This window comes from Solea senegalensis, unplaced genomic scaffold (genome assembly GCF_019176455.1).
Source record: "Solea senegalensis isolate Sse05_10M unplaced genomic scaffold, IFAPA_SoseM_1 scf7180000017816, whole genome shotgun sequence".
NCBI classification, from domain to species: Eukaryota; Metazoa; Chordata; class Actinopteri; order Pleuronectiformes; family Soleidae; genus Solea; species Solea senegalensis.
In genome coordinates, this window is record NW_025322532.1 from 8,720 (window position 1) to 16,031 (window position 7,312).

At 44.2% G+C, this 7,312-nt stretch overlaps 1 long non-coding RNA gene across 1 annotated transcript; it reads left to right on the top strand.

Annotated features, from left to right (window-relative positions):
- The first annotated feature begins 513 nt into the window (after nucleotides 1-513).
- Nucleotides 514-980, top strand: LOC122764962. Its single transcript, XR_006359920.1, has 2 exons — nucleotides 514-671; nucleotides 891-980. It is a non-coding gene; the product is annotated as an uncharacterized LOC122764962 (long non-coding RNA).
- The last annotated feature ends 6,332 nt before the right edge of the window (nucleotides 981-7,312 follow it).

Genomic DNA, 7,312 nt, shown 5'->3' on the forward strand with positions numbered 1-7,312 from the left:
CGTTCATTTGTCACGTGACAGCTACCTAGTCACCGTCGTGGTGTTAAACAACAATGGATACAGAGGATACAGGACAAAAGTCACTTTAGTGTGTATTTGCTTTCCTAGATTTTCATATGGTTTGAATTGCTTGTGGCATTTTGTTAATTATACTTTGTCAGCTGAAGCAAACCATCAGTGCCTTCAGTGTTAAGTGTTTGAGAACCGCTAACAACAGGGTTACAGCGCCACCCGCTGTAAAAATGAACAAAAAGATTTGTTCAATTTATTGTCCGAGAGTAAAAGATCCGAGTCAGTAAAAAGAGTTGAACTTTCAAACACTAGTGGGGAATCATTTAGTTTGGTTCGCCTACACCAGGGGTAGGCAACCCTTGGTGTAAATGACCTTAATATGCCACAGTGTATTTTCATGATGTTTCGTTTCCGTGGTTGTTTGTTTTATGAGTGATCTCCTTGAAAGATTGACTTGTTTTCTTTGTTTTACCGTCATTTCCTGTTTTTGGGTTGGTGCTTTTATTTTGATACAGTGTGTAACCGGAAATCAGAAAAAAAAGACGAATCTGCAGATCTGCAGCGTTTGCACGACACAAACGAGTCAATTAAAAGTTAAAAAACATTAAAGAAACGTCAAATTATAAGTTCGTTTAGCACCTGGCTGATAAAGGCACAAGGTTTGTCATCATTTCATTTTAATTTTGTACTTAATGTTTAGAAGTAATGTGATGTCCTTCTATAGTTTGACTTTGTTTTAATTTATTTTAAGCTAGCAATAACGCTGCTTTGGTGCGATGTAGGGCATGTCTGTCGGTCTGAAAGGGACAATTATTTCAGTTTCTTGATTTGTTATGAACATTATAAAGTTGGTAATAATATTTTTGTTTATTCCATAGCTCTTACGGTGTGTTCAAGGTGTGTTCAAGGTGTGTTCAGAGTGTGTTTTATTGGAGCAACGTTAACGTTAATAAACCTATGAACCATCAGTTAAGGAGTTCGACCATCATTCAGCCGGGGACGCTACAGTAAGAGCTTCACCTCATCAGTCCCACCACACTCATGTGTGGTGGGACTGATGTGATGGTCTAAGGTTGTGGCACCCACTCGATGTGATGGTCTAAGGTTGTGGCACCCACTCATAAAATGAAAGCATCTCTAGACAGTAGCGACTCAGACCAGCAAATGGATATCTGCAAAGCCAGCGAAGAGGAGGAGCTTCGCCGCTCTGGTCGCCAGAAGAACCCCACGGAGAAGATGCTTGCATTTCAGAGAGAGGAGGCTCACAAAAAGGAGAAAAGGCTCACTCACTTTTATGAACTATGGAAGACCCAAGCACGTAAGACTAGAGAGCAATTAAAGTCCAACATTCCTGAAAATGAGATTGCAGCTCTTATAGACACACTAGAAGAAGGAATGTCGGATGTTATTCGCATCTATATGGAAATCAGAGATCACCTCACTCCATCCAGTGAGACAAGACGTCGGATTGATGCCTGTGAAGCAGTGACGAGGGACATTGTTAGAATTGCATATGAAAGGATAACAGGCATAGATGGAGAATTTGACAGTGAAGCAGTAAAACAACGACTTTGTGAGCTGCTTAACAGAGACTATGCTCGCTCTATCTATGGATCCACAGCCTCACCTTCAAGTCGACACTCCAGCCAAAACTCTGTGAGCTCCATTGTAACTGCTAAAAGGGCAGATGCGGCGGCAGACTTAGCAGCAAAGGAAGCAGAGTATGAAGGTTTATTGGAGGAGGAAAGACAAAAGGAAAAAATTCAACTCCTAGAGGAAAAGCAGAGAAAAGAACTTGAAACTCAGAAACGTGAGTTGGAAAGACTAAAGGCAGAGAAGGATATAAGAGCTGCCCGGGCTAGGTTGATAACCTATAACAAAGAAGTAATGCAGGAAGCTAGTGTCCTTTCCACTGATCACAGCATTGGTGAACAACGGTACATGTCCCTACAGCAACCTGTGTCTTCAGCTCCCATCCAGCAGCCTGCATATGTCACAACGACATCATCACCTCCACAGACAGATGTGACCTACCTGGCTCAAGTAGTCCAAGATAGCATAACTCTGAACAGGCTCCCGATGCCAGAACCATCTTTATTCACTGGTGACCCAATCCAGTTTATCGAGTGGAAAGCCTCATTCATATCGCTCATAGACAAAAGGAATATTTCCTCAGCTGACAAACTGCATTATCTGAGAAAGTATGTGGGAGGTCCAGCTCGAAAGACACTCGATGGTATCTTTTATAGAAGTGATGACAATGCTTATAAAGATGCATGGAACCGTCTCAACGGAAGGTATGGTCAGCCCTTCATTATTCAGAGAGCTTTTAGAGAAAAACTGGCAAAGTGGCCAAGGATTCAGCCAAAGGATGCAGAAGGACTGAGAACATTTGCTGATTTCCTACACTCATGTCAAGAAGCCATACCTCATGTTAAAGGGCTTGATATTTTGAATGACTGTGAAGAAAATCAAAAACTGATTCAAAAACTTCCAGATTGGGCAGCATCGCAGTGGAACCGAAAAGTCACACAATCCTTGAAAGACAGGCAGGAGTTTCCTAACTTCCAGGACTTTGTCGGCTTCATGTTAATGGAGGCAGAGATCGCCTGTAATCCTATCACCTCATTCCAAGCCCTCCACTCATCACAGCCCAGTGTAGATAAACATTATCTGAAGGAAAGGAAGTCTAAATCCAGTGTTTTCCACACACAGACAGTTACAGAGGCTGAAACTCCAGAGCAGTTAAAAACAGATTTAAAGCCACCATGCATGTTCTGTCAAGACTGTAAACATCGCCTGCACTGCTGTCCTGGGTTCAAAAGAAAATCTCTGGATGAAAGAAGAAAATATGTAAAGGAAAAGAGACTATGCTTTGGTTGTCTGAAGCCAGGACATAACGCAAAAGACTGTCGTCACCGACACTCATGTGACAGCTGCAAAGGAAGACATCCTACACTCCTGCATGACGACGGCTACACTAAAACCAAAACCATACCAGTTCCAAATCAGATCAGCGGAGATGAAGCAGCAACCACATTGTCTCTCAGCGTGGAAACAGAGGAACCATCGGCTAACACTTCAATGATTGTGCCAGTGTGGGTTTCCTCCATCAGTAATCCAGGTATGGAAAGGCTTGTTTATGCTCTTCTGGACACTCAGAGTGATACAGTTTTCATTGAACAGGAAGTTAACAACAGCTTACAAACTGAGACACATCCTGTGAGACTGAAGCTAACTACAATGATTGGTAAAGATGCACTAATACACAGTCAAAGGGTCTCAGGTCTCAGAGTGAGAGGTTACTACTCCAACATCCTCATTGATCTCCCTCCTACATACACAAAGGACTGCATACCAGTGAACAGAACACACATTCCTACCTGTGAAACGGCAAGGCACTGGAATCATCTCACCACAATAGCAGATGAAATCCCACCACAGCTAGAATGTGAAGTTGGTCTTTTGATAGGCTACAATTGCTCAAGGGCACTGGCACCACGGCAGGTAATACATGGAGGAGATGGTGAACCCTACGCAGTTCGCACAGACTTAGGATGGAGTATTGTAGGTTGTTCATCACCACACCATGACTCACCAAGCATCACCAACATGTGCCACAGAGTTGTTATAAAAGAGTTTCCTCCAGTGACTCCAGCTGATGCAATCAGAGTTCTGGAGTCTGACTTTAAGGATACCAGTAAGGATGGAAAGGCTGTGTCTCAGGATGACATCCTCTTTCTGAATGTGCTAAAGGAAGGAATTCAGATGAACACCCAAGGTCACTATGAGATGCCACTCCCCTTTAAAGAAAGACCCTACCTCCCTGACAATAAACAACTAGCCGTTGTCCGGCTCAATCATGTTAAAAGAAAGCTGCTGAGAGATGAAAAGTACAAGGAACATTATGTGAAGTTCATGAACGAGGTGATTGAAAAGGGTGAGGCAGCGGAAGTATGTGAGCAAGGAAAGAAAGGAGAGAAGTGGTATATTCCCCATCATGGAGTCTATCACTCCAAAAAACCTGACAAACTTCGTGTGGTTTTTGATTGCTCTGCTAAATACAAGGGAACAAGCCTGAATGACCATCTTCTGTCAGGCGCAGACTTACTGAATAGCCTAATCGGTGTACTCATCAGATTCAGACAGCACCATGTAGCACTGATGTGCGATATTAAAAAAATGTTTCATCAGTTCCATGTGTGTGAAGCTGACAGAGACTATTTACGTTTCCTCTGGTGGAAAAATGGCGACCTGCATGCGGACCCACAGGAGTTCCACATGAAGGTTCATCTGTTTGGTGCTGCATCCTCACCAGGATGCGCCAACTATGGACTGAAACAACTTGCTAAAGATCATGAGACCCAATTTCCCCTTGGCTCTGAGTTCATCATGAAAGACTTTTACGTTGATGACGGTGTCACCAGCACGGCAAGCGTAGATGAAGCTATTCAGCTTGCGAAGGAAGCTCAGGAGCTCTGTTCTATGGGTGGGTTGAGGCTGCATAAGTTTGTGTGCAACAACAGATCAGTACTGGATAGTATTCCGCCAACGGAGCATGCTACTGAAGTGAAGGCTCCAAACCTGGCCTTCAACGATTCAACGCTTGAGAGGGCCTTAGGTATCCACTGGCACATTGAATCGGATACTTTCAGATTTCGTGTCTGCCTTAAAGACCAGCCAGCAACACGACGTGGCATATTATCAACAGTAGCCTCCCTCTATGATCCACTGGGCTTTGTTGCCCCTTTTCTGCTCACCGGGAAAAAGGTGCTTCAGGAAATGTGCAGGCACGGCACAAGCTGGGATGACCCCCTCCCCAGTGAACTGCAACCAGTATGGGAGCGCTGGAAGAATGATCTTGCAAATTTGGAGGAAATCACCATACCGCGCTGCTATGTGCCCGTCGGCTTTGGAAAAGTCATGAAAAAAGAGCTACATCACTTTTCCGATGCAAGCACATATGGTTATGGCCAGTGTTCTTACTTGAGATATGTAAATGAAGATGAAGGTGTTCACTGTGCTCTGGTTATGGGAAAGTCCAGAGTAGCTCCTATTAAAGTCACGACTATCCCCAGGCTGGAGCTGACAGCTGCTGTTGTGTCGGTCGCAGCAAGCAACACCCTAAAGGAGGAGCTTGGTTTGGCAGATATTGATGAATATTTCTGGACTGACTCCAAAGTGGTCTTGGGGTACATCAATAACGAGGCACGTCGTTTCCATACATTCGTATCAAACCGAGTACAGAAAATACACCTCAGCACAGCACCCCAGCAGTGGAGATACGTCTCTACCAACAATAACCCAGCAGATCTTGCCTCTAGAGGTTCAAATGCAAGTGAGATTCTCACATCAAGGTGGCTCTCAGGACCTCACTTCCTATGGGAGAAGGAGATTCCCCCAGCTGTAGATGTCGTCACTGAAGTACAGATTGGAGATCCTGAAGTCAAAAGGATTCAGACACTACACACATGGACATCTGAACAAGTGAGTCTTTCTGATCGCTTGTCAAGGTTTTCTACGTGGTCAAGAGCAACTCAAGCCATTGCTCGTCTCATCCGTCGTGCTAGGGGTGATAAATCAACAGATCACAGCACTGTACAGGAACGAGAGGACGCATGGTGCATCATCATAAAGGACCTTCAGACACAAGTATACCCAGAAGAGATAAAGTTGCTCAGTAAGACTACTCAAGTTTCTTCTCAGAGCAAACTGCATCAGTTGGATGCCTTTCTGGATCAAGATGGACTCCTCAAGGTGGGAGGAAGGTTAAAAAATGCATCCCTACCTTCTTCAGTAAAGCATCCAGTGATCATACCAAAAGATCATCCCATCACCAAGATGATAATTGCACATTGTCACGAAAATGTTCGACATCAAGGAAAATGTATGACCATCAATGAGGTCAGATCAAATGGATACTGGATCCCAGGAATCAATAGAGCAGTGGCAGCTCACCTGCATCAATGTGTTACATGTCGGAAACTCAGGAGAGTCACAGAAGAACAACGGATGGCGGATCTGCCTTCAGAGCGTGTAGACCCATCACCACCCTTCACATACTGTGGAATGGATTGCTTCAGTCCGTTCCTCACGAAACACGGACGCAAAGTGCAAAAGCGATACGGCCTCCTTTTCACCTGCCTGTGCTGTCGAGCTATCCACATTGAAATGTTAGACGACATGTCAACAGATGCCTTCATTAACGGACTCCGTTGTTTCATTGCCATAAGAGGAGCAGTTCGCCAGTTAAAATCTGATCAAGGATCTAATTTCATTGGGGCTAAAAACGAGCTAAATGAGGCTCTTAAGCAAGTGGATACAAATCGTCTGACCACATTTTTGGCTGACAGGCAGTGTGATTTCAGCATGAACGCCCCTCATTCAAGCCATGTGGGAGGTGTATGGGAGAGGCAAATTAGAACAGTGAAGAATGTTCTTCGTTCCACTCTCTCGCTCTCACCAGGCAGGCTGGATGATTCCTCGCTGCGGACATTTTTCTATGAGGCCATGGCTATAGTGAACAGTCGTCCTCTGACAGTCGACAATCTAAGTGATCCAAAGAGTCCAGAGCCACTAACACCCAATCACCTGCTCACAATGAAATCTATCACAGCCTTACCACCTCCTGGCAGATTCATAAGAGAGGACATGTATGCTCGTAAGAGGTGGCGTCACGTTCAGTATCTCTCAGAGCAATTCTGGAGTCGCTGGAGAAAGGAGTACCTCTTTAATATTGCTACTAGACAGCGCTGGCATACTCCTAGAAGAAACCTCAAGGTCGGCGATATTGTCATGGAGAAGGCAGATGATCTGCCACGGAATGAGTGGAAGTTGGCCAAAGTTATAGAAACAGTGACTGATACAGATGGACTTGTGAGAAAGGTAAAGATTCGTGTTGGAGATCAAAAGATGGGAAAGGAGGGACATCGTTCTGGCAAGCCATCCATCGTCGAACGTCCTGTGCAGAAGCTGATCCTGCTTTTAGAGACTGTTTAACAGCCCTCTTCACTCCACAGATATATCCTTTGCAGTATGAAGAGTTTTTCATGGGCATTATCATTGACTAAAGTTTTAAGGGTCAAAGGTCAGATTGAGTCATAAAATTATTCATGCTTTGTACCCCATATTGTTTTGAAAAGCACTCATAATTTGGTGGGAGTGTAAATGACCTTAATATGCCACAGTGTATTTTCATGATGTTTCGTTTCCGTGGTTGTTTGTTTTATGAGTGATCTCCTTGAAAGATTGACTTGTTTTCTTTGTTTTACCGTCATTTCCTGTTTTTGGGTTGGTGCTT